This window comes from Heterodontus francisci, chromosome 25 (assembly GCF_036365525.1).
Source record: "Heterodontus francisci isolate sHetFra1 chromosome 25, sHetFra1.hap1, whole genome shotgun sequence".
Lineage (NCBI taxonomy): Eukaryota > Metazoa > Chordata > Chondrichthyes > Heterodontiformes > Heterodontidae > Heterodontus > Heterodontus francisci.
In genome coordinates, this window is record NC_090395.1 from 61,030,324 (window position 1) to 61,057,324 (window position 27,001).

The window sequence follows — 27,001 nt, forward strand, 5'->3', positions numbered from 1 at the left end:
CATCTTGGTGCTTGTTTGAAAGTTCTGATGATGAGGCATTCCGCCAAATGACTTTGGCGGTCTGCTCGGGGAACCATCCGTTAGGATCCCCCGTCTCCTTTTCCCGTAGGGCCTTGAGTACGTTCCGTGCAGACCACTGCCTGATGGACCGGTGGTCGAAGGTGTTTTCCCGCAGAAACTGCTCCACGAAGGATAGGTGGTACGGCACGGTCCAACTGCATGGAGCGTTCCGCGGCAATGTGACCAGGTCCATCCTTCGCAACACCGGGGACAGATAGAACCTCAGCACGTAGTGACACTTGGAGTTTGCGTACTGCAGGTCTACACACAGCTTGATGCAGCCGCACACGAAGGTGGTCATCAGGATGAGGGCCACGTTGGGTACATTTTTCCCGCCCTTGTCCAGAGATTTGAACATCGTGTCCCTCTGGACCCGGTCCATTTTAGATCCCCAGATGAAGCGGGAAATGGCTCGGGTGACCGCCACAGCGCAGGAGTGGGGTATGGGCCAGACCTGCGCCAACAGTATTACATACATAGCCTGTAGAATAGTGTATTGGAGTGCTACACTGTGGCCTGGTAGAATCTGGATTTGTGTCTATAGTGCTCATGCAGTTACCCATCTCAGTTGTGACGGCACAGGGAGATGCCAAACAGAGGTAAACAGAGTTCCTATGTCTAGAACTAGAATGTAACAGTTGTCTCCTGGTACTTCTGCCATTTCCAAGGAACTAATTCTAAAGTTGCATTATCATAGAAACGTCAATCTGTTGCTACAACTGAGATAAAGCATGACACAAGAAGAGAACTGTAGGAAATAATACATTGTAAGAATCTATTTTTTGAAGAAATAGGTGCTGATGCCAACAACAACTTGCATTTATATAATACCTTTAAAATAGGAAACCATCCCAAGGTGGCTCACAAGGCAAAAATTGGCACCAGAGCCAAAGAAGGACATATTAGGAGAGGTGACTAAATGCTTTGTTAAAGATGTAAGTTTAAAGAGGGCCTTAAGCAGGACAGAGAGGTAGAAAAATGTAGTGGTGAGAATTTCCGAGCTTAAGGCCTAGACAGCTGAAGATATGGCTGCCGATGGTGAGGCAAAGAAAGTAGAGGATACATAATAGTTCGGAGTCAGTGGAATGCAGAGTTCTCAAAGAGTTGTAGGCCTGGAAGAGGTTACAGAGATAGTTATGGGCAAGGCCACAGACAGATTTGAACATGAGGATGAGAATTTTAAAATTGGGACATTTGTGGACAAGGAGCCAATGTAGGTCAACAAACACAGGGGTGATGGATAAGTTGAATGAACAAAAGCATGAATGAGGGCTTCAGTAGCTGATAAACTGAGACAGAGCAGAGAGGGGCAATATTATTGTGGAAGTAGGCGATCTTTATGATGGAGAGGACATGGGGTTGGAAGCTTAGCTCAGGGTCAAATAAAATGCCAAGGTAACAAAATCTGATTCAGCCAGGCATTGGAATTGGTGTTTATAGTGGAATCGGTAGCAGTGGAACAGAGTTTGTGATGGGAACTGAAGACAATGGTTTGGAGACAATTGGAGGAAATTACATTTCATCCAGTATTGGATGTTAGACAAGCACTCTGACAACACAGAGGCAGTGGAGGGTTGGAGAGAAGTGGTGAGGTAGAGCTGGATGTCATCAGTATACATGTTGTCATGAATACATGCTATGCAGAATGATGATTGTTTTTTAATCCATTAGTTGGAAACCTGAATCAAACTTTAAAAAGAAATCAGGAGACAAGAAACTGATAAGAGGACCCTAGCTAGCAGCTACAATGGACACCGCAGTTTGCAACTAAATACTTCACATTGAAACACAGAAAAATAGGAGCAGGAGTAGGCCATTCGGCCTTTCGAGCCTGCTCTGCCATTCAATACGATCATGGCTGATCATCCAAACTCAGTAACCTGTTCCCGCTTTCTCCCCGTATCCCTTGATCCCATTATCCGCTAAGAACTATATCTAATTCTTTCTTGAATATTTTTAATGATTTTGCCTCAAATGCTTTCCATGGTAGAGAATTCCACAGGTTCACCATTCTCTGGGTGAAGAAATCTTTCCTCATCTCAGTCCTAAATGGCTTACCCCTTATCCTTAGACTGTGACCCTGGTCCTGGACTCCCCCCACCATTAGCAACATCCTTCCTGCATCTAGTCTGTCCAGTCCTGTTAGAATTTTGTAGGTTCCTATGAGATCCCCTCTCATTCTTCTAAACTCTTGAATACAAGCCTAATCAACCCAACCTCTCTTCATATGCCAGTCTTTCCATCCCACGAATCAGTCTGGTATTGAGGTGGAGACGAAAGTCTGGTTAATCTCTCACCAGAACAATGGCTTGCAAATTTTGAATGCATTACCTGCCTTATCTCCATTAACAAGACATTCAAAGCCATCTTGGAACATTAACACTGATGGAGATGAACCTCAAAGGGTAAACACTAAATCAATGGGGCCCGAGAGAGATTGGAATTCTTAGACTTGAACTAATTAAGATGCAAAAGAGAGAATACACTGGGCCATCATGTGACAGACTTTCCATCTGTGTGAAAACTTGTAGTTTCTTCTTTCTACAGCAGACAAGCACCTAAGTTTGACCAGTGTGGGACCCAAGTGTCTCTCTCCCTCTCTCCAAGCAACCCTGTAAGTTCGTACCTTGCCTGCTGGCTGCAAAACATCCAAGTCTATCATTGCTGCAGACAGAGACCGTGGGGAGAAAACCATCTACATCACTGTCTCAAAGAAAACCCTGAACCAGGTGGCCACCTCTACCAGCCAATTTCAGGACCACGAGTTCAGCCAGAAGACAACTTAATTACCAGACTCCACAGACTACATATTATTTTATTTGTTCTGGACTCTAATCCAACCAATCTATTTTTCTTCACTCTGTATCCCACTTGTGTGTGTGTGATTCGTGTGTGTTTGTGTGTGTGTGAAAGTTGGAGCGTAGTTTATTATTTTACTTAGAATGGGTTTGCATTTTAAGTACAATAAACTAACCTTTTCCTTACTCAAACTCAAGAAAACCTATCTGATTGGTTCTTTTATGTGGGAGTCTTTCAAACGTCAGCTAATTAGAATCGACCAGCATGTTCCTGTGAGGAAGAAAGACAAGTTTCGGGAAGCTTGGGTAACATGGGATATTGTGAGCCTAGTCAAAAAGAAAAAGGAAGCATTTGTAAGGGCTGGAAGGCTAGGAACTGATGAAGCACTTGAGGAATATAAAGACAGTAGGAAGGAACTTTAGCAAGGAGTTAGGAAGGCTAAAAGGGGTCATGAAAAGTCATTGGCAAACAGGATTAAGGAAAATCCCAAGGCTTTTTATACATATATAAAGAGCAAGAGGGTAACCAGGGAAAGGGTTGGCCCACTCAAGGACAGAGATGGGAATCTATGTGTGGAGCCAGAGGAAATGGGTGAAGTGCTAAATGAGTACTTTGCATCAGTATTCACCAAAGAGAAGGACTTGGTGGATGATGAGCCTAGGGAAGGGAGTGTAGATAGTCTCAGTCATCTCATTATCAAAAAGGAGGAGGTGTTGGGTGTCTTGCAAAGTATTAAGGTAGATAAGTCCCCAGGGCCTGATGGGATCTACCCTAGAATACTGAGGGAGGCAAGGGAAGAAATTGCTGGGGCCTTGACAGAAATCTTTGCATCCTCATTGGCTACAGGTGAGGTCCCAGAGGACTGGAGAATAGCCAATGTTGTGCCTTTGTTTAAGAAAGGTGGCAAGGATAATCCAGGAAATTATAGGCCGGTGAGCCTTACGTCAGTGAGGGAAACTATTAGAGAGGATTATTCGGGACAGGATTTACTCCCTTTGGAAACAAACGAACTTATTAGTGAGAGACAGCATGATTTTGTGAAGGGGAGGTCGTGTCTTACTAATTTGATTGGGTTTTTTGAGGAAGTGACGAAGATGATTGATGAAGGAAGGGCAGTGGATGTTATCTATCTGGACTTTAGTAAAGCCTTTGACAAGGTCCCGCATGGCAGACTGGTACAAAAGGTGGATCAGAGGTGAGCTGGCAAGATGGATACAGAACTGGCTCGGTCAAAGAAGACAGAGGGTATCAGTGGATGGGTGTTTTTCTGAATGGAGGGATGTGACTAGTGGTGTTCCGCAAGGATCAGTGCTGGGACCTTTGCTGTTTGTAGTATATATAAATGATTTGGAGGAAAATGTAGCTGGTCTGATTAGTAAGTTTGCGGATGACACAAAGGTTGGTGGAGTTGCAGATAATGATGAGGATTGTCAGAGGATACAGCAGGATATAGATCGGTTGGAGACTTGGGCCAAGAAATGGCAGATGGAGTTTAATCCGGACAAGTGTGAGGTAATGCATTTTGGAAGGTCTAATGCAGGTGGGAGGTATGCAGTAAATGGCAGAACCCTTAGGAGTATTGACAGGCAGAGAGATCTGGGCGTATAGGTCCACAGGTCATTGAAAGTGGCAACGCAGGTGGATAAGGTAGTCAAGAAGGCATACGGCATGCTTGCCTTCATTGGTCGGGGCATAGAGTATAAAAATTGGCAAGACATGTTGCAGCTGTACAGAACCTTAGTTAGGCCACACTTAGAATATTGCATGCAATTCTGGTCGCCATACTACCAGAAGGATGTGGAGGCTTTGGAGAGGGTACAGAGGAGGTTTACCAGGATGTTGCCTGGTCTGGAGGGCATTAGCTATGAGGAGAGGTTGGATAAACTCGGATTGTTTTCATTGGAACGACGGAGGTGGAGGGGCAACATGATAGAGGTTTACAAAGTTATGAGCGGCATGGACAGAGTGGATAGTCAGAAGCTTTTTCCCAGGGTGGAAGAGTCAGTTACTAGGGGACATAGGTTTAAGGTGAGAGGGGCAAAGTTTAGAGGGGATGTGCAAGGCAAGTTTTTTACACAGAGGGTGGTGAGTGCCTGGTACTTGCTGCCAGGTGAGGTAGTGGAAGCAGATCCGATAGCGACGTTTAAGAGACATTTTGACAAATACATGAATAGGATGGGAATAGAGGGATATGGGCCCCGGAAGTGCAGAAGGTGTTAGTTTAGGCAGGATCAAGATCGCCGCAGGCCTAACGGCCTGTTCCTGGGCTGTACTGTTCTTTGCTCTTTGTTCTTTATGATCATAGCACATAAAGTGTTAAACACTCACTGACTTGTTAAGCATATCCACTGTTTAAAAGAAATAAACTCTGTTGTCGTCAAACAAAGCGAGGGACAAGAGGGAGCCTTTCGACCCCTCCTCTCCAGATGGTAACAATGTGCAAGCTGATGTCATGTTTTTAAATGATGTTGCTGTGGGGCAGAATACAGTTGAGAAATAGGTGGGGGAAAACTATAGATTCTTGAAGGACTCCAGAGGTAACGGTGTGGGAGCGAGAAAAGAATCCATTGCAGGATGTTCTCTGGCTGTAACTGGAGAGGTAAGAGTGGAGCCAGGTGAGGGCAGTCACACTGGAAAATGGAATAAAGATGTTGCAGGAGGATGATGTGGCTAACCATGTCATAGACTGCATACAGATTGAGAAGGGTGAGCAGGGTGAGTGCACCATGTCGCAATCACAGAGGATGCCATTTGTGACCATGATTTGTGGTGTGGCAAGGACAGAAACCTGATTGAAGAGGTTCAAACAGGGAGTTGTGGGAAAGATAGAAACAGATTTAGGAGGCGACAACACTTTCAGACTCAGCTAAGGTTCCTCCCTAAGTTCATTGGAAATATATTGGAAAAAGTGTCAAAATAGATTTGGAAAATGGACTGTCTCTTTAAGAGATTTTGAAACCAGCTGGTTAGTCTAAAGAGTTATTACAGTACATGGTGCATAGTTCAGTTTTATGTTACCCTGTCCATCTGATCAGAACACGTAATATCAGGCTGAACTGACCTCAGATGTTTATCAATAATGAGCTGCGGACAATTATGCAAATTCTTTCTCAGCCATCTGTGCTTTGAATTTTTTTCTCTCAGAAACAAGTACAAACACATCCTGCTCCATCCCGGCGTCTCCAGGGGGTTCCAGGCCTGTGAGAAACGACAGAGTTCTTTTGTACGCTTTCCAACAGGTTAGTTCTTTAATTGTTAGCTGGAAGCTTAGCATGTAAATCATTTGGGATTTGTCCGGGCTAAAGTGGCCTGACTTGAACCAGCCCCATTACCATGTACAAATAAAAGTGAGGAACAAACGAGTGACACTGCTAACCCTACTGAGTAGAGCAGAAGGACAATGAATGACGACTTTTGTCTCTCTGCATAGATCGCAAGTTTGGAATCAAATGCATGATTAGCTCAGGCATGCTCCCTTCCCACTCCTGGCCATCCAAATTATTTCAAGTCAACAGCTTTGTCTCCCAGCCGCCTCTGTCAGACAGGGGCATTATCATTCGAGTGCTGTATTACATTTTCATTCAGCAGGAAACCTGGCTTTTGTGAGTCATGCCAAAATTGTTCCATTTTCCCATTTCTGCAGGGGGAATTGTAGAATCAAATTAAAGACGCTCTTCTGCTTAGTCCCTGTATTTGTCAAGAAACGCACAAATGTAGACAGTGGGATGTCAGGTCCTGCTTGCTTATTACATAGAATTACATCAAATTTACAGCATAGAAACAGGCCATTTGGCCTATCAGGCCTATGCTAGTGTTTATGCTTCGCAGGAGCCTTATACAACTGAATATTTGAGAATTGTAAATAGGGCAGCAGTGGATCCAATTCACTATTATATTCGGGAAGAAACCAGTTTTAGTGAGACACTGTAGCTGGGCCTTTTTACGCTTTCTCAATTTTTCTTCCACTCTGAAGTCCTTCCTTTCCATCTTTCCTTTGTCATTGCCGACACCAGCTGCCCTCCTGTACTTCATCCAGGTTGCCATTAGACATGTATGGAGCTAGATAATGAGTGCCAATAGGCTATTCAACCTCGTAAACTATCACAGTAAAGTTTGATGCCATCCTCACACTTGGAGGAGTGGCAAACAGCAAGGATGATACGAACTGCCTGCAACAGGACATAGATAGGCTAACATAATGGGCAGAATGGGCAGCACAGTGGTGCAGTGGTTAACACCGCAGCCTCACAGCTCCAGTGACCCGGGTTCAATCCTGGGTACTGCCTGTGTGGAGTTTGCAAGTTCTCCCTGTATCTGCGTGGGTTTCCTTCGGATGCTCCGGTTTCCTCCCACATGCCAAAGACTTGTAGGTTGATAGGTAAATTGGCCATTCGCAATTGCCCCTAGTATAGGTAGGTGGTAGGGAAATATAGGGACAGGTGGGGATGTGGTAGGAATATGGAATTAGTGTAGGATTAGTATAAATAGGTGGTTGATGGTCGGCACAGACTCGGTGGGCCGAAGGGCCTGTTTCAGTGCTGTATCTCTAAACTAAACAAGTGGCAGATGGAATTTAATACAGAAAAGTGTGAGGTGATGCATTTTGGCAGAACGGATAGGGTGAGGCAATATAGACTTAATGGCAGTTTAAAAAGTGTACAGGGACAGAGGGATCTGGGGCGCATGTGTATTGATCTTTGAAGGTGGCAGGACATATTGAGAGATTGGTTAGCAAAGCATATGGGATCTTGGGCTTCATAAGTAGAGGCATTGAGTACAAAAGCAGGAAAGATATGCTGAACCTTAGTAAAGCTCTGGTTAGGCTTCAACTAGAGTATTGCATCCAGTTCTGGTCACCACACTTTAGGAAGGATGTGAAGGTCCTTGAGAGGGTGCAGAGGAGATTTACCAGAATGGTTCCAGGGATGGGGGATTTTAGTTACAAGGTTAGGTTGGAAAAGCTGGGGTTGTTCTCCTTGGAGCAAAGTAAATTGAGGGGAGATTTGATAGAGGTGTACAAGATTGTGACAGGTTCAGATAAGGTAGACAAAGAAAAGCATTTTCCCATTAACTAACTTAACAAGGATTAGGTAACACAGATGAAAAATTTTGGGTAAGCGATACGGGGGAATGTGAGGAAGAACTATTTTATGCAGCGAGTGGTAATGACCTGGTTGGCGGAAGCGAAGACAATGATTTCAAAATGAAACTGGATGGACACTTGAAGGAAGTAACTTGCAGGGCTACGGGGACTGTGTGGGGGAGTGGGACTGATTGGATTGCTCCGCCTCCTTCTGTGCCGTAAATGGAGTCTACCACTCTATGACATCGAGCACTGGATAACACTTAAGAGTAGGAATCCTGACCAGCTTTTCCTTTCTAACACAGAAGCCCTGCAGTTAACTGACATACACCAATCACTACCTGATTGAGATTTGCTAATTCAACACAATAAAGTTGCTTTTCTGTACATTCCATTGTACTAGCTATACTACCATTTACTAATGATTCCTAAACATGACCTGGCTGTTACTACCATTTACATTCTTGCCAAAGATCAAAGAATTAAAACAAACAACAGGAGGGTTTTACATGAAGTAGAAATTGATTAGCACCTAACTTTGGGCATGAAGCAGGCAGTGGGATTACAACATGCACTTGAAGCGGTTCGACCAAAAAGCTTCTCCCAGAATTGGTCCTTGCGCTACATCTTAATAATCACAGCGACTGCCTGGTACCTGTTACACCTCCAGAGGCAACTTGTTGTTTGCCATGGGACTAATTTGGGCTGGCTGTCTTGTCAGCAGTAGCCACCAGGTAAGTTCTGGGTGGAGGGAGAGAATGAGAGAGGTGGGTCAGCAGAAATGCTGATTCAGGAGGAGGAACACTCCTGCTGCAACCCCTCCAGTAGCTCCACATAAAGATATGTTTAGGAAGATTGATATATGTTTTGATAATACGATGTCATAAGGATGGGTGGTTAGGCTATATCATAATCCAAAAAACTAAATTGATGACATTAAGCCCCTCATTAAGATATTCAAAGGGCCTAATGCCTAGTTTAGGCTTGGACTCTTGTGCTGCAGGAATTTTCTTCCCAAAATTGCTCGTTTGTCCCCATGGTTCTCACCTGGAAAACGGATATAACGAGGACCAGTTTTGCCACCACCCCCCACCCCCCCAAGCCCCCCTCCCCGCCGATGTGCCATCAAAAATTCATAAGTATCCATCCAGGAGGATTTTATATATCAGTCATCCCAACTGAAATTGTTCAACATTACTGTGAGACGATAGAGGGAAAAGAAATATCACACTATGAAAATTGGCTGCTTTGGAACATTCTGAAGATGTGATTTGATGGGATATAAATGCAAGCTCCTTCTCTCGGTATAATAACTGAACATAACGTTCTTAATAAATAATTAATTAAGAGAACTGGAGTATGGAGTATTGATCCCTGCTCTACTTTAGAAGAATCCACTCTAAATATATTTGCAGCAAGCAGGTGTAAAAGGAAACAAGAGTGGCCACTGTAAACTCTTGAGGGTTACATGGTATTAAGTGACTAAGAGATAGCATATGTACGGGGTGGATCCCTTGTTTTTATGTTCACCGAGGAGGTCGTGGGCTGTCTCCTCAGCTCAACTTGAATTTCTACGCGTGCGGCTATTGCTTTTTACAGTTATATAAATCATTTTGAGTTAGGGTTAGGAAGAAAGGTGTTTAAGTTCGAAGATACCATCAAATTGAGATGTGATTCAATAAGAACAAGGTAAACCATCTCCACCACCACCAACAACAATAATTTGCTTTTGCATTGCGCCTTTTAGTGTAGATAAATGTTCCAAGGCTTTTCACAAAGGTGTAATCAGAATAAAATAGACACCAAGCCAAAAGCTTTATCAAAAAGGAGGGGAAGCTGGATGGGCAGAAAGGTTTAGGAAAGTAATTCCAGAGTATGGCACTTACGGTGGGGAGAGGCCAAAGTCAGACAGTTTGGGGGGAGGAGCATTTTCCATGTCCACCCTGTTGAACTCTCTCTGAATTTTCTAGACTTCTAACCAATCTTCTATGTGTATTTTCTTCTCTCAAGAAAAAGTAACTACCTGCTCAATCTTCCCACTTCAAAATATTCTCATATGGTAAAACAATTTATTTTGTTTCAGACCCAAGCTCTTCTGCAGTGTACCCAAGAGATATCAAAATTTACTGTTTACATGGTGCCCCAGACGGGGCTTTGAAGGGAAACAATCTTCATGAAAGGGTGTTTTGCCAAACAGTGTATTGTTTGGGGAGCAAGGAAAGTCACAACAGGTGTGTGTCACTGATTTCATTATATTGTCATACATCAGTGACACAATGATCCTTTTTCAGTTGGACTGATGTCACCATATTATGTGCTCGGAAAGTTGGAGTGATGGACGGTGCTTATTGCTTTCAGTCTTCTTTCTTCTTTGGAAGCTGCATGTGATTATTGCTTTCAGTGGAACATAGGAAAATGATGGGAGCCAAGGTTGAGTGCAGAAACCTCGTGTTCCCTGTCCTCAGAATTGACAAGAAAAATAAATAAATAGATGCAAGGCTGTGCTTTTTCCATGAACACTCAAGGATAAGGCTGTTGTAGGACCGTGTAGATCATCTTATCTTGCGAGTATTGCTTTAACTCTTTATAGTGACTGTTTCAATGGACTGTATATCTCGGACATTGTTCAGACAGATTACAAGAACCTTCACCTCCGAGCCTTCATTGTTTGAATTCAGCCAATTGGCAGTTTTTTTTACCCACTTTCCTTGTATTTTCTCCCCTCTTCATTCTACATTGACTACATTTTTCTCATTATAACATTGACTGTAGGCACGTAAATTAGGAAGGGTTTATGTGTGAAACAGGGCCCAATTATGCAAGTCCATATGTGTAAGACAAATTTGCATCACTAATCGATAACTTTTCAGATTCACAAATGCCAACCACCCTCTTAAATGGTCTGAGCATCTTATTTTTTGTAAGAGTTGACTCACATTGCCTTATACCTACTTACATAAAAACATAATAACCTTTGCCATCTGAACCAGATATCCATGCCTTTTTTTTTTATTTCCAAAATATACTTTATTCATAAAAATCTGTAAAAATTACATTGCCAAACAGTTTCCAAACAGCACCAAAAAATACAAACATTGCAAGGGAGATCAGTTTCCTTCAATACTGTCATGAGTTTCTTCCCAACCCTTCCGTTTCACAATTGTCATGTCAATTACAGTTTTACATTTACAGCAATTCAGAATATTAACGATACAGTTCGAGGGGTTTCCCATGGATCCAGCCCCTCAGTGTAGCTTGGTGGTGGAACCTTACACTGTGGTCTTTCCCCATTGAGCCTTTGCTGCGGCTGCCCCAAGCTTTAGTGCGTCCCTCAGCACGTAGTCCTGGACCTTGGAATGTGCCAGTCTGCAACATTCGGTGGTGGACAACTCTTTGCGCTGGAAGACCAGCAAGTTTCGGGCAGACCAAAGGGCGTCTTTCACCGAATTGATAGTCCTCCAGCAGCAGTTGATGTTTGTCTCAGTGTGCGTCCCTGGGAACAGCCCGTAGAGCACAGACTCCTGTGTTACAGAGCTGCTTGGGATGAACCTTGACAAAAACCACTGCATCTCTTTCCACACCTGCTTTGCAAAGTCACATTCCAGGAGGAGGTGTGCGACCGTCTCTTCCCCACCACAGCCAACGCGGGGGCACTGTGCGGAGGGGGCGAGACTTCGGGTGTGCATGAAGGATCTGACGGGGAGGGCCCTTCTCACCACCAGCCAAGCTACGTCTTGGTGCTTGTTTGCAAGTTCTGGTGATGAGGCATTCCGCCAAATGACTTTGACGGTCTGCTCGGGGAACCATCCGACAGGATCCACTGTTTCCTTTTCCCGTAGGGCCTTGAGGACATTCCGTGCAGACCACTGCCTGATGGACCGGTGGTCGAAGGTGTTTTCCCGCAGAAACTGCTCCACGAAGGATAGGTGGTACGGCACGGCCCAACTGCATATGCGTTCTGCGGCAATGTGACCAGGTCCATCCTTCGCAACACCGGGGACAGATAGAACCTCAGCACGTAGTGACACTTGGAGTTTGCGTACTGGGGATCTACACACAGCTTGATGCAGTCGCACACAAAGGTGGTCATCAGGATGAGGGCCACGTTGGGTACATTTTTCCTGCCCTTGTCCAGAGATTTGAACATCGTGTCCCTCCGGACCCGGTCCATTTTAGATCCCCAGACGAAGCGGAAAATGGCTCGGGTGACTGCCACGGCGCAGGAGTGGGGTATGGGCCAGACCTGCGCCACGTAGAGCAACAACGTGAGCGGCTCGCACCTGATGACCAGGTTCTTACCCACAATGGAGAGAGATCGCTGCCCCCACATGCCCAACTTTTGTCGTACCTTGGCTACTCGCTCCTCCCATGTTTTGGTGCACGCCCCGGCCCTTCCGAACCATATCCCCAGCACCTTCAGGTAATCTGACCTGACGGTAAAGGGGACAAAGGATCGGTCAGCCCAGTTGCCAAAGAACATGGCCTCGCTCTTGCCGTGGTTAACTTTGGCTCCCGAGGCCAGTTCGAACTGGTCGCAGATGCTCATCAGTCTGCGCACGGACAGCGGATCCGAGCAGAAAACGGCGACGTCATCCATGTACAGGGAGGATTTGACCTGAGTGCCTCCGCTGCCTGGGATTGTCACCCCTCTTATGCTCACACCCTTCCTAATAGAATCAGCAAAGGGTTCAATACAGCAAACAAACAAGACCGGGGACAGAGGACAGCCCTGTCTGACTCCAGATTTGATCGGGAAACTTTCCGATTCCCACCCGTTGATTGAGACTGCGCTACTGATGTTTGTGTAGAGCAGTTGGATCCAATTGCAGATTCCCTCCCCAAACCCCATTTTGGAAAGCACGTCCATCATGTAGGTGTGCGATATCCTGTCAAAAGCCTTCTCCTGGTCCAGGCTGATGAGGCAGGTGTCCACCCTCCTGTCCCGTACGTAGGCGATCGTATCCCTGAGTAGCGCGAGACTATCAGAGATCTTCCTGCCGGGTACAGTACAGGTCTGATCGGGGTGAATCACCAACTCCAGAGCAGACTTGACTCGACTGGCTATGACTTTGGACAGAATCTTGTAATCAACATTAAGCAGTGAGATGGGCCGCCAATTTCTGATTTCTGCCCTCTCCCCCTTCTGCTTGTAAATGAGGGTGATGATGCCTTTTCTCATGGATTCTGACATGCTGCTGGCCAGGAGCATACTCTCGTATACTTCCAGCAGGTCCGGGCCGACCCAGTCCCACAGGGCCGAGTACAACTCGACCGGTAAGCCGTCGCTCCCGGGGGTTTTACTCGTCTCGAAAGACTCGACGGCCTTTGTCAGCTCGTCCAGAGTTAGCGTCTTGTCCAGTCCCTCCCTCCTGCTGTCATCTAAGACCTCTGTGATAGATGACAGGAAGGACTGGGAGGCTCTGCTGTCTGTGGGCTTTGCGTCATACAGCCCAGCATAAAAGGATTTGCTGATCCTTAGTATGTCGGACTGCGAAGACGTTACCGAGCCATCTTCTTCCTTCAGGCTGCTAATAACAGAGCTCTCTCTGTGTACCTTTTGGAAGAAGTAATGCGAGCACGTCTCATCCTGCTCGATGGAGCGGACTCTGGACCGGAAGATGATCTTGGAGGCCTCCTTGGCAAAGAGCGAGGCCTGCTGGCTCTTCACCTCTTGGAGGTCCTCCTTGACCTCGACCGCCATTGACTGCAACCGGAGTAGATTTTGCATAATTTTCTGGAGTCGGGACAGTTCCCTCTGTCTCTCTCTCGCCTTCTGAACACCTTTGTGGATGAAGAACCTCTTGATGTTCTCCTTAATCACTTCCCACCAGTGAACTGGAGACTCAAAGAGGGGTTTCACGGTCCTCCAACCTTTGTAATCCCTTTTGAGTTCCTCAACGTTCTCTGGGGTCAGCAGTGTCGCATTGAGCTTCCACGTCCCTCTGCCAACCCGCTGGTCGTCCTGTAAGTGACAGTCGGCCAGTAAGAGGCAGTGGTCGGAGAAGAACACCGGCTTAACGTCGGTGGATCCGACCGTGACAGCACGGGACACAAACAGGAAGTCAATCCTGGAACGGGCAGACCCGTCCGATCTTGACCATGTGTATCTGCGCTGCGCTCCGTCTGCAGGTTTGCTGAAGACGTCGTGCAGTTTGGCATCTTTAACTGTTTCTATTAGAAATCTGGACGTAGCGTCCAGTTTGCTGTCGTCACTGCCGGATCGTCCAGCCGCATCGATGATGCAGTTGAAGTCACCGCCTAGGATGACCGGCCTGGACGTCGCCAGCAGCAGTGGGAGCTGCTGGAAGACGGTCAGCCGCTCGCTGCGTTGTACCGGGGCGTACACGTTGATCAACCGGAGCGGAGCGTTGTTGTACATCACGTCTGCTACGAGGAGGCGGCCGCCCACCGCCTCCTTAACTTCGGAGATGGTGAAGTTACCTCCCCGCAGCAGAATACCCAGGCCGGAGGAACGGCAGTCATTACCCCCCGACCAGATCGATGGCCCGTGGGACCACCATCGCGACCACTGCCTGTAGGTGCTGAGGTGTGGTATTCCACACTCCTGCAGAAACAGTAGGTCAGCTTTGACCTTGGCAAGGTAATCCAAGGTTGAAACACATCGCGTAGTAGATTTAATGCTACGCACATTAATGGAAGCAATTCTTACACCCATTTTTTACTAAAAATTAGTTGTTGCTTCCCATACCATTTGTCCTCGCTAGTCCCAGTCCTTCCCCTTCGGGATGTTCCTGCATACCCATCGTGTGCGCAAGCAGTTTCACGTTGGTTGGGCTCAGAAACCCCTCCTGATTTTTCATGCAGGGTTTGTGCCGCTCGGGTGACATCGGGGGGGTCTTGTAGGCAGAGAGCATTGGGTTGTCCTCAGCTGCTTCCATCTGTTCCTCCTCGAAAACATCACAGCTCCCGGTCTCCCGGAGCTCAGGTGTGCCAGACGTGTCTTTGTTCCCGGTGTCCCGGAGCTGAGATGCGTTGGCCACGTCGTTACGTGTGGGGCATTGGGGTTGGGGCACGCCGGGCCCATCACAGCTTCCAGTGCCCGGGGGCTGGGATGCTTTATCATCCATCTCGGAGTTCTGCCGCCTCTTTTGAAGGGGCTGTCGTTCCAGCATTTCCCCGTCCAGTGAAGAGGAGTTGTTGCAGTCTGATTCAGAAGAGAGCCTCCTCTTGCCACTGGTTTGGGTGGTGGCTTTGGGATGTTTTTTCTTTGTGGTTTTCCTCTGGACCACTTGCCACTGACCTGTTTGTCCATCTGCTGCCTCCTCCTCCATTGATTCTGTCTGTGGAGGAGGGGTTTCCGGGCGATGGGTAGGTGCTGGGTCGTTGGTTTCAGCCGCCTCCCCTTCCTTCTCAGGTTGAAGTTCCTCACTGCGGAGAAGGTTGCTGGTCTCCTTTCGAACAGCGGACGCGTTCGTCGAACCTTCTCCCGGCCTTTCCTTGGACCTTGCCGCCTGAGCATAGCTGAGGCAACGTTTGGGGCAGGTCTTGTAGAGATGGCCTGCCGCACCGCACAAGTTGCAACACTTAGTCTGCTTACAGTCCTTGGTCTGATGGCCTTCCTCCTTGCAGTTCTTGCAAACAACCGTGCTGCAGTTGGCTGCCATGTGACCAGATTTGCCACAGGTGCGGCAAACTCTGGGCTGCCCAGCGTAGACCAAGAAGCCTCGACTTCCCCCGATAGCGAAGCTGGAGGGAGGGTGGATGATGGCTCCACTGGGATCTACCTTCAAGGTCACCTTGACCTGCCGCTTGCTGGTCCAAATCCCAAAGGGGTCCTTGACATCAGTGCTGCTGCCGGCCACCTCGACGTACCTGGCGAGAAAGGTGAGTACATCCACCACCGGAACATGGGGGTTGTAGAGGTGAATCGTCACCACCCGGTCCCGTTGTGACGGAAGCCTGAAGAGCGGCTCCGCTGTGAGGATCGACAGTGGCGCCCGGTCCCCTTTCTCCTTGAACGCCTTCAGGAACTTGATGCATCCCGCCACGTTCCGGAACGTCACGTCGAAGTATCCACTGCTGGGGAAATCCTGCAGGCAGAAGACATCCGTCGCTTGAAATCCGCAGCAATCGAAGAGAATTTTCTTGAGGAAGAAGGTGCGATCGACCGGTGCATCTCCTTCCTTGTCCTTCACGACCACCCGAACGGTGTTGCGCACTCCCTGGCCCGAAGCTCGAAAAGTGGTTATAGCCATTTTACTCAAAGCTTCCCCAGGATCAAAAGGCAATGATCATGGTCTCTTCTCAATCAAATAAGCACTGAAAAGAACAGATACTACACTTGATCTTAGCCAAAAGGCCGAGAATGCATGTGCATTCCTTTAATGTAGCTGAGTTAACACTAGATGAGGCAAAACCTGGTTTGAATAGTCAACTTGTTTTATTCCACAGTAAGGTGAAATATGCCACACAGTGGGTGTGATAATTCAATCAGTATAATTTATATTCGATAAATGTTATAAAATAAGGCATATGTGGGACTACCCCTACTTTGGCAGGGGTCATCTTGCTTGATTTAAACAGTATTCTTTCTTTCTTTGGCCTCCTTGTCTCAAGAGACAATGGGTAAGTGCCTAGAGGTGGTCAGTGGTTTGTGAAGCAGTGCCTGGAGTGGCTATAAAGGCCAATTTATTTAGAGATACAGCACTGAAACAGGCCCTTCGGCCCACCGAGTCTGTGCCGACCAACAACCACCCATTTATACTAATCCTTCATTAACCCCATATTCCCTACCACATCCACACCTTTCTCCTACCACCTACCTACACTAGGGGCAATTTACAATGGCCAATTTACCTATCAACCTTTGGCTGTGGGAGGAAAGCGGAACACCCGGCGGAAACCCATGTGGTCACAGGGAGAACTTGCAAACTCCTCACAGGCAGTACCCAGAACTGAACCCAGGTCGCTGGAGCTGTGAGGCTGCGGTGCTAACCACTGCACTACTGTGCCGCCCAATTCTAGAGTGACAGACTCTTCCACAGGCACTGCAGATAAAATTGGTTGTCGGGGCTGTTACACAGTTGGCTCTCTCCTTGCACTTCTGTCTTTTTTCCTGCTAACAGCTGAGTCTCTTTGATGCGCCACTCTTTAGCCCTACCTTTACTTTGGCAGGTCATCTTGCTTGATTTAAACAGTATAAACAGCCTGTCACTCTAGAATTGGCCTTTATAGCCACTCCAGGCGCTGCTTCACAAACCACTGACCACCTCCAGGCGCGTATCCATTGTCTCTCGAGATAAGGAGGCCCAAAAGAAAGAAAGAAAGTCTGGGTATTCCATTCTACAGCCAAGGGTAGCACCGCTTCCTCTACAGACTCCTGTCTTTATTTTACCTATCTAACAGCACTTAGTTATCTAACTGACTGTGCAGTCCTATTTCCAAAAGCCCGAGTGCCTTTCTTGTGTCTTAAAGCCTCTTATTCCATGTCAAAAAACTGCCCTTTTTGCAGAGCAAGAGAGATCAAAGAGTTTTCCAAGACAATAGCAAGAGGAGTCTTTCTGAATACCCAGACAAACTAACAAATCATTTATTGTTTAGTTTCTGGGAGAAGCAACTTCCAATTAACATAATAATCACCTTTCATCTGGGCACTTCTTTCCTTTAAGAACTAGAGAGAATATACATTGCTTTTAGGACCCAGCATTCAAAGTGAATCTTTTTTCAGCTCCTTTCTGTGATAATATGGTCAACAATATCCAGACATGTGACAGGATTGTCTGCCCATAAGTAATAAGCCCTCATTTTCTGTAACAACAGCAACGTGCATTTCGATGGTGCCTTTAATGTAGTGAAATGACCCCAAGGCGCTTCACAGGAGAGCTATCAAACAATATTTGACCCCGAGCCACATATGGAGATGTTGGGATGAGTAAGGCAGTAGATTTTCAGGAGCATTTTAAAAGAGGGAAGAGAGGTAGAGAGGCCGAGAAGTTTAGGGAGGAATTCCCAGAGCTTTGGGGCTAAGCATCGAAGGCCCGGCCATTAAACTGCACATTTCAACATCCAACATTTCAAAACTGGACATTTTCTGTTCTGTTTTTAAGTCTCACAATGACTGGATGACTATTCTTAAGCCAGTCTCTCCGACTCAAAACAGTACAAGTGGTCATCCAACCTCTCCTGAAGGTGCTGCCACATGCTGTTTATATGGTGCGATGTGTAATATGTATCCTTGCCCAAATTGGCCATGCTTCACATGTAAGCCTGGACAATGGGCAATGCCATCATAGCCAAGCCCAGTCTTAACCTTACATGATACCATTCATCTACATTTCCATTGATCGTCATTGGATAGTGACCAGGAGAAGGGATATTCACTGATTATGCTTTTCCTTCTTAGCTCAAGGGTACTGAAACCAGTTGCACCACTTTCACTCTTACCCAAGCTGAGAGCAGATAATACAGCACAGAGAAAAAATTGCATGGAGTCTTTCCTTGATTGTTTGTCTCAGAACCATACCAAATAGTATATCTAGTAGCTGAGCAATAGAACCCTAGAAACATTTAGATTATTTTATGAATAACATTAGTAGTTCAACAATTTATATTGTGCAGTCTGTATATTTGCGAATCTATACTTTTATTACCTATTTACTTCTATTAACTGTGGCTCATTTGGGAGCACTCCTGCTTCTGAGTCAGAAGGTGTGGCCTCAAATCCCATTGCAAGGACTTGAGCACACGAATCAAGGCTGACATTCTAATGCAGTACTGAGGGAGTGCTGCACGTTGCTTTTAAGACACAGATGAGGAGAAATTTTTCCTCTCAGAGGGTCATCAGTTTGTGGAATTCTCTTCCCCAGAAAGCAGTGGAGACTGGGTCATTGAATTTATTCAAGGCTGAAATAGGTAGATTTTTGATAGACAAGGGAGTCAAGGGTTATGGGGGGCAGACAGGAAAGTGGAGGAGAGGCCATAACCAGATCAGCCACGGTCTTATCGAATGACAGTGCAGGCTCGAACGGCTGAATGGCCTACTCCTGCTCATAAGTCCTATGTTCCTAGGTTCTGTCTTTCAGCTGAGGCATTAAACTGAGGTCTTGTCTTCCCTTTCAGGTGGATGTAAAAGAGCCCATGGCACTATTTTAAAGGAGAGCAGGAGAATTATCCCCTGATGTTCTGGCTAATATTTATCCCTCCATCAACATCACACAAAAAAAAATTATCTGGTTATTATCACATTGTTGTTTGTGGGAGCTTTCTGTGCATAAATTGGCTGCTGTGTTTTCTAATTACAACAGTGACTTCAAAAATACTTTGGCTGTAAAGGACCTTGGGGCGACCTGTGAAAGGTGCTTTATAAATGCAAGTCTTTATTTAACCTTGAATGGTTCCATTGTTGCCATCTAACTGCATTGTGTCTTTTATATAAACTATAGGTTTACTATCACATATGTGTCCCATGCACAAACCACAGAATCATAATGCACATGGGCCACAAATTTCCATTCCTGCTCTTGCCAGTCTATACTTTTCTGCCCATTAAAGTTAATATGTTGAAACTGTGGGTTGATGAGTTGAAAATCCTGGCTATTTAACAAAATACTGTAGTTTATTAACAAATGTTGACGCAGATTTTCCTCTCGCCTTTCTGCCTGAGCACAGGTCAGGTGGAGAGCAACAAATGAAACCACTTGTATTTGCTGGTTCACATCATGAACCTCTGCCCAACACATTTCAGGTGCAAGCTTGCCCTTTGTCAAAACCTTGCTCTTGTAATGAGGTGCTTTTTATGTTGTCTGATGCAACATAAATGAGATGTGTGGAGTTCAGTTGATTGAAGATCACAAACAGGTTTATTAAACAGCTAACAAGTATATACAGTACAGAGCTATCTATTTACAGGTCTTGCCTTTTGGTGTTACAGTTACAGAGAGAGAGAGACTGGCATGTAGTCACATGACTGCATCCTGGTACTTGGCTCATTAGCATACTAACATCTTAAAGGGACATCACTCTTAAAGGCAATCACACAACAGCTCTTGTAAGCAGGGGTGGAAATGAAGCCACTTCTGCAGGCCTAGGAAGGCTGCAGTATTGGTAATGAAGACCAACTCCAGAGCCTTCTGGCTGCAGTCCAAAAGAAAACATAGGCCTTAAGCCCTGAGCCTCTTCCTGCTGTTCTTGTGAAAGGAAAATATACCTTCTGACTGGTGTTGTAGTGCCACTCAGGTCCCCCGTCAGATCCTATGATCTGTGTACAACTGAATGTAAGCCCTTAAAACCTGTTCTTTCTCAGTGGCTCTCCAAATGAGCAGCACATGATGAACCAACAGAAAAATAAGGCAGGAGCTCCGCCTATCTCAGTTACAGGATACTTTGCATTTATATGAGACATGAATGCAAGTGTACAACCTCTAGCACAACAGATCATAGTCATAGAGTGATACAGCACTGAAACAGGCCCTTTGGCCCACTGAGTCTGTTCCAACCATCAACCACCCATTTATACTAATCCTACATTAATCCCATGTCACCTACCACATCCCCACCTTCCCTCAATTCTCCTACCACCTACCTACACTCGGGGCAATTTACAATAGCCAATTTACCTATCAACCTGCAAGTCTTTGGTTATGGGAGGAAACCAGAGGACCTGGCCAAAGCCCACACAGTCACAGGGAGAACTTGCAAACTCCGCACAGGCAGTACCCAGAACTGAACCCAGGTTGCTGGAGCTGTGAGGCTGCAGTGCTAACCTCTGCACCACTGTGCTGCCCCATGAATTGTGAGCAGCGAATACAATATACTAAACTGAAAGAAGTACAAGTAAATCGCTGCTTCACCTGAACGCCCAACCAGTCCCCATCCACCACCACCCTCCTCTGCCTGGCTCAACTTGTTCTCACATTGAACAAATACTCCTTCAACTCCAATCACTTCCTTCAAGTAAAAGGTGTTGCGATGGGTACTCACGTGGGTTCCAGTTATGCCTGTCTTTTTGTGGGATATGTCAAACATTCCTTGCTCCAGCCCTACTCGGGTCCCCTACCCCAACTCTTTTTCCGGCACATTGATGACTGTATCGGTGCCTTTTCTTGTTCCTGCCCCAAACTGGAAAACTTTATCAACTTTGCTTCGAATTTACACCCTTCTCTCACCTTTACATGGTCCATCTCTGACACTTTCCTTCCCTTTCTTGACTTCTCTGTCTCCATCTCTGGGGATAGGCTGTCTACTAATATTGATTATAAGCCCACCGACTCCCACAGCTACCTCAACTACACTTCTTCACACTCTGCCTCCTGTAAGGACTCCATTCCATTCTCCCAGTTTCTCAGTCTCCAACGCATCTGCTCTGATGATGCAACCTTCCACAACAGTGCCTCTGATCTGTCTTCCTTTTTCCTCAACCGAGGATTCCTCCCCACTGTGGTTGACAGGGCCTTCAACCGCGTCCAGCCCATTTCCTGCACTTCTGCCCTTGTGCCTTCCCCTCCCTCCCAGAACGGTGACAGGGTTCCCCTTGTCCTCACTTTCCCACCAGCCTCCACATCCAGAGAATCATCCTCCACCATTTCCGCAACTACAGCGTGATGCCACCACCAACCACATCTTCCCATCCCCTCCCCTGTCAGCATTCCGAAGGGATCATTCCCTCCGTGACACCCTGGTCCACTCCTCCACAATCCCCGACACCTCTTCCCCTTCCCATGGCACCTTCCCGTGCAACCGCAGGAGGTATAATACCTGCCCTTTTACCTCCTCTCTCCTCACTATCCAAGGCCCCAAACACTCCTTTCAGGTGAAGCAGTGATTTACTTGTACTTCTTTCAATTGTAATCGCTGCTTACAATGCATTCTCCTCTACATTGGGGGGTCCAAACGTAGGTTTGGTGAATGCTTGCGGAACACCTTCGCTCAGTTAAAAAGCATGGCCCCAAGCTTCTGGTCGCTTGCCATTTCAACACATCCCCTGCTCTCATGCCAACATTTCTGTCTTTGGCCTGCTCCAGTGTTCCAGTGAACATTAACGCAAGCTCAAGGAGCAGCACTTGATCTTTCGATTATGCACTCTACAGCCTTGTGAACTGAACATTGAGTTCAATAACTCAGAGCATGACTGGCTTTTTTAAATATTTTGTTTTAACCATGTGCCTGCTTTTCATGTAGTCATGTAGCTGCTCATTATTCTGCTATTAACAGTCTCTCTGGACTAATGTTTGTCTTTCACCACAAGCATTAACACATGCTTATCCTTTGTCCCACATCAGCTTTGTTATTTAATCACCCTCTGCCCTATCAAACAGCTCCCCATTTGTTCTCTCCCCCACCTGCCTCCCCTTCACTTGCTTAAAACCTAATTCTTTTCTAATGTTTGCCAGTTCTGATGAAAGGTCACAGATCTGAAACGTTAACTTTGATTCTCTCTCCACAGATGCTGACTGACCTGCTGAGTTTTTCCAGCACTTTTTGTTTTTGTTTCAGTTTTCCAGCATCTGCAGTATTTTGCTTTTATTATAAAGGTCTCTGCAACCTTTTTTCAGTGTTGTAATTGTTACGACCAGGTGAGCAATGTGTCCAGGGTATCTCTTGCTGTCTTCACCTGGTCCTATTGTAACAGGGTTTTAAATTTGAACACAGTGGTTTGAGCTCCCCTTTTTGTGAATCCTTGTTCACAGCTTTCCAATTATCAGGCAAATAACTGAGCACAAACAGGCTTTCTTTGGTTCAAAGCAGAAAGATGAAATTTATTAAATCTTAACTTAATTCTAATGCCGTTCATGCCTATGGATATATGACGCGCTCACTCTAGCATGCACGCACGATATAAACATGCAAGATAGGGACAGAAAAGAGTAGAAGAAGAGATAAGTAGAATAGTTGGAGGCAATATCTTGTTACTGTTTCTCGAGCTCACTGTAGTCCTTGATTGTAGTTATACTTTTGCATTTCGTTGGGGCACAGTAACCATCTTAAAACTTTGTTCACATGGCAAACCTTTTTCTCTTTGAGTTTCACGTGTCTTCAATGGTTTCAGTTCCCTGAGAGATAGGCAGACAGACAGGAAAGACTTTAAGTCTTGCTTCAGTTACAGGAGAGATGTTACTCCATGAGCACACTTGTCTCTGCTCGAATCCCTTTGTTTGGGAGTTCAAATTCAAAAAGCTCCCAGGGTGCTCAGCAGGTTAGTCATGTGACAAGCTCCATATATGGAACAGTCTCTTTAAGATCCTTTGTTGGAGGTTCAAATCCAAAAGCTCCAGCCAGCTAGACATGTGACTAGAACTGGTTTGACTACTTCTGTGCATTGGAGGGACAAGGGCTGCTGGATCCCCATTGTTTCAACATTGTCTGTTACCATGGAAATGACATTCTGGTCAGGGCTTGCAATTTTAAGTTTTAATGTTCATATGGCAAAATAATGTGTGCCTCAGTCTGGGCAGGTGGGGTTTTCCTGACATATTTCAGAACTCTGATCTCCAGCTGAAAACCAGAGGGAAGAGCACACTAGAAGTTTATTAGCACAATACATTATACTGTTTGCGCGTTTTGTTGATTCATTATTTAATTTAATATTTATTATTGTCAAGATCACCATCTCTGCACTAATTTTGATGCATAGATTAGTGGAGTGTGCTAATTAAGACACACAGCAAGCATAGAGGCATCATCTAACTTGATCATTCAAATAAATGATCGCTGTAAAACAGCAACAAGTTGCATTTACATTGCGTCCTTACATTGGAAACAAATATCCTGAAGCACTTCACAGAGGCATAAAAAAAAATGAACGCCGGGCCAAAAAAAGGAAGGGTGATCAAAAGCTTGGTTTAGAGGTGGGATTTTAAGAAAGGTCGTAAAGACATAAGTGACCAAAACACAAGATGAAGATGGCAGAGTCTTAGAAAGGGAGGGTTTGAGGGAGAGTAGTGTTGTAATACTGGAGAATATCACAGAAATAGGGACAGATGAGCTTATAGAGAGATTGAAACATAAGGGTGAAGATGCCAGTAATGGATGAGCAGGATTTGGTGTGGGATAAGATTTGAGTAGCAGATGTTTGCATTGGGGGGGGGAGGGGGGTGAAAGGTGCAAGGCCGGCTAGGAGAATATTGGGCTAGTCAAGTTTCAAGGTGATAAAGGAACAAATATGCTGGGATAGGGGCCTGGAAGGGTGATGTTATGTAGGTGGAAGTAGCTAATCTTTGCGATGGAGGGAGTATCTGATGGGAAACTCGTTATGGTCTATAGTAAGACACTGAAATTGCTTCAGATAGTGGCCAGGGGGTGTGTGGAGTTGGTAGCGAGCATATACAGTCTGTGATGGAGGTCATAAATGATGGTTCTGGCCTGCCCAATGTTTAGTTGGAGAAAACTGAAGCTCATCCAAGATTGGATGTCAGACAAGCAGTCTCAGAGCATCACAGCTCACTGTCCATTTTAAATCTGGCCATTCCAGGTTGAAATAAAAAAGGTTGCTTTCTCTGAATGCATTAAGGGACTAAGTTTGTATCATGCTCGGTGACAACATCTCCAGAGAAGGCTATGGCCCAGCTGGCGGAGGGTGTTGGCACTGTCAAGGAGAAATATATATGCGAGCGGATAGCATCAAAGCAAAGTGAAGTTTCTTTTCTTGACCGTTACAGATGGTTGCCAGCAAAACTGAACAAAACACTTGTGGTGTACCACAGGAAGCAGCTGAGCTCTGAGAGGTGTTTTCATCACAAGCTGATCACTAAATGTGCTTGAATCATTAAAAATGTCTCTGCTGAGTTAACTGATCCCAGTTGGCACCAGTGTTACAGACAGGGCTTCAGTTTAATGTCTCATCCCCCCAAAAAAATGGCATCTCCAAAAATGACTTGTGTCAGCCTAGATTATCTGCTCAGGTTCATACTGAGCTTTCTGACTCGCAAGTGAGAAAGTTACCAAGCGGGATTCTTGAAGGAAGCATTGTTGTCACCTTTTGGAATTTTTCAACCATTTGTCCACAGAAAGGATTGGAAAGAAAGACTTGCATTTATATAGCACCTTCCATGACTTCAGAATGTCCCAAAGTGATTTACACTTTTTGAAGTGTAGTCACTGTTGTAATGCAGAAAAGAGCAATATGTCACCATTGAGTTTTTAAAAGCAAAGTGCATTCACACAAGTTTTTTGAAAAAGTACTACTTGAGATGAAAGGTAGTTAAAATGCGATTGAGCTAGACATTGAAGTTGTTTCTGCAAATACTGAAGACAATAAACAATTCTTAGCCTGCCTCGGTCATCACATAGTTAGATATTGGGCAGTAACGGCAAAGCTCTAAACCGAACCTTGTAGCAAAAGGTTTTCTGCTGTTCCCAGCTCTTACGCCTTGCTGAATGTCCCATAGATTAAAATGGTGCAAATTAGCCCCAACCCTTCAGCATTGCTTGAGACAGGTTATTAAAATGACCGCAACAACTGACTAGTGTAAATGGAAAGTACCCATTTAGTCAAGCAAGAATTCTGCCATTTTACCAAGATTTTGAGTCCTATTGTGACCTGTACTTGCAGGCAATGCTGTTCCTTAGAGCCTGACCTAGTTTCCTAGACAACGGTTATCTCAGCATTAAGCTGATCATGTTTGATGATGCTGATCACAGATGGACTTCTTCTGCACAGAATGAGATAGCACATGGATTTTTGTGTTGCCATTTTTATTTGTATTCATCATATTACTGAGTCCTCCAGAAGAAAAGCAAGGTCTGCTTCTGGTCCTGATCTCAAGCCAGATCCCAGAGAAGACAAAGCATATTTCCCTCAGGAATATATTCTCTTTCTCATCCATGCATCTATTTAGTTTGTGAATTGATCAGTGCCTATTAACACCTCCCTTCAAAGTGTTGAGTACTTCATACTGCTGAATAAAACATGCAAGAGACCATTATATTTAAAACATCCCCTAATCTCTAAAGAACATGGAGCACCTCTTAACAAGACTCGCATACCTTATTCAACAACAGTTAAAAATAAATCTGGTACATTGCTGTTTTCTATGGCACTCCAAACTGAAGGCTGATGTCTCGAGCTGAATTTACACTGATTGCCTCCTGAACAGCGGTTAATAGTTATTGGCACTTTACCTTTTCAGATCCAAAGTTGGTTCATTTCTGTTATTTGGTCTTCTGTACTTTGTAACTTGGGAGTTTAATTATTGTAAAATAATTCTGCAAATAATTCATTTTTAAAATCTTTACGGGAATACTCAACATCTCGACAGGACTGCCGGAAATCTGAATTCTGAGCTCGGCCCTTAAGCTGATTCGCTGAATTATTGTGAGGTCTAGCAGGAAGATAGTGGTAGGGAGGAGAGTGGTTTAACTCAAACAAAATTTACTCCAGATGTGAACTCTATACTTGGGTTTATTTTGGTATGAAATTGCTATTAAAAGCTGTCTGCTAATATCTGAGCTATTTTTTTGAACTGCTATATTACCTAGTTTGTGCAAAAAACGGTTATGTGTCTTTAAGAGTAAGTGTCTGTGCTTTAGTGAGCTGTGTAGGCCTCAGGGTTCTCCTCCTATCATTCATCAGACCCAGCCCTGCCCTTTGCACCCCAGCTGTCTAGTTTTGCCTGGTTCCAGGGTGGGTGTTTATATTGTCCATGCTCCTGATTGGTTTCCAGGCATGTCTGGGCAGAACAGGAGCTTCACAGGACAGCAAATTAATTCCCTTTGTGGAGGAGGCCTTACACTGTTTGCAAAAGTTTGGAAGCTGTAGCTACTTTGTGTGTTCAGGGACAAAGCTTTAATTGTGAGCATTTCCCCCACAGCCTGCTTCGCAGACTGGGCTGGGCTTTTTCTAAACTGCAGCTGTCCCTGGCTCTGTTATCACCTCTCACAAAATAAAGTGTTTGCATGGGACCTAATCTAATCAGGACAAAAGTAATTGGAGACAGTCCATGTGCACACCCCCTACTTACACAAGCATGAAAATGGAAACTTTGTGGAACTGCCAATTTTAGAAAGATAAACAATATAATCAGAAGGTACACCTTGAATACTTTGGGTGGGAATTGGTATGCATTTTTTTCTGTTTTTCGGGCAGAATGCTGGTGCAAAGCATAT

At 45.4% G+C, this 27,001-nt stretch overlaps 1 pseudogene; it reads right to left on the reverse strand.

The window, feature by feature from the left end:
* Positions 1-16,165: 16,165 nt before the first annotated feature.
* LOC137384145 (U2 spliceosomal RNA) lies at positions 16,166-16,274 on the reverse strand (annotated as a pseudogene).
* Positions 16,275-27,001: the final 10,727 nt, after the last annotated feature.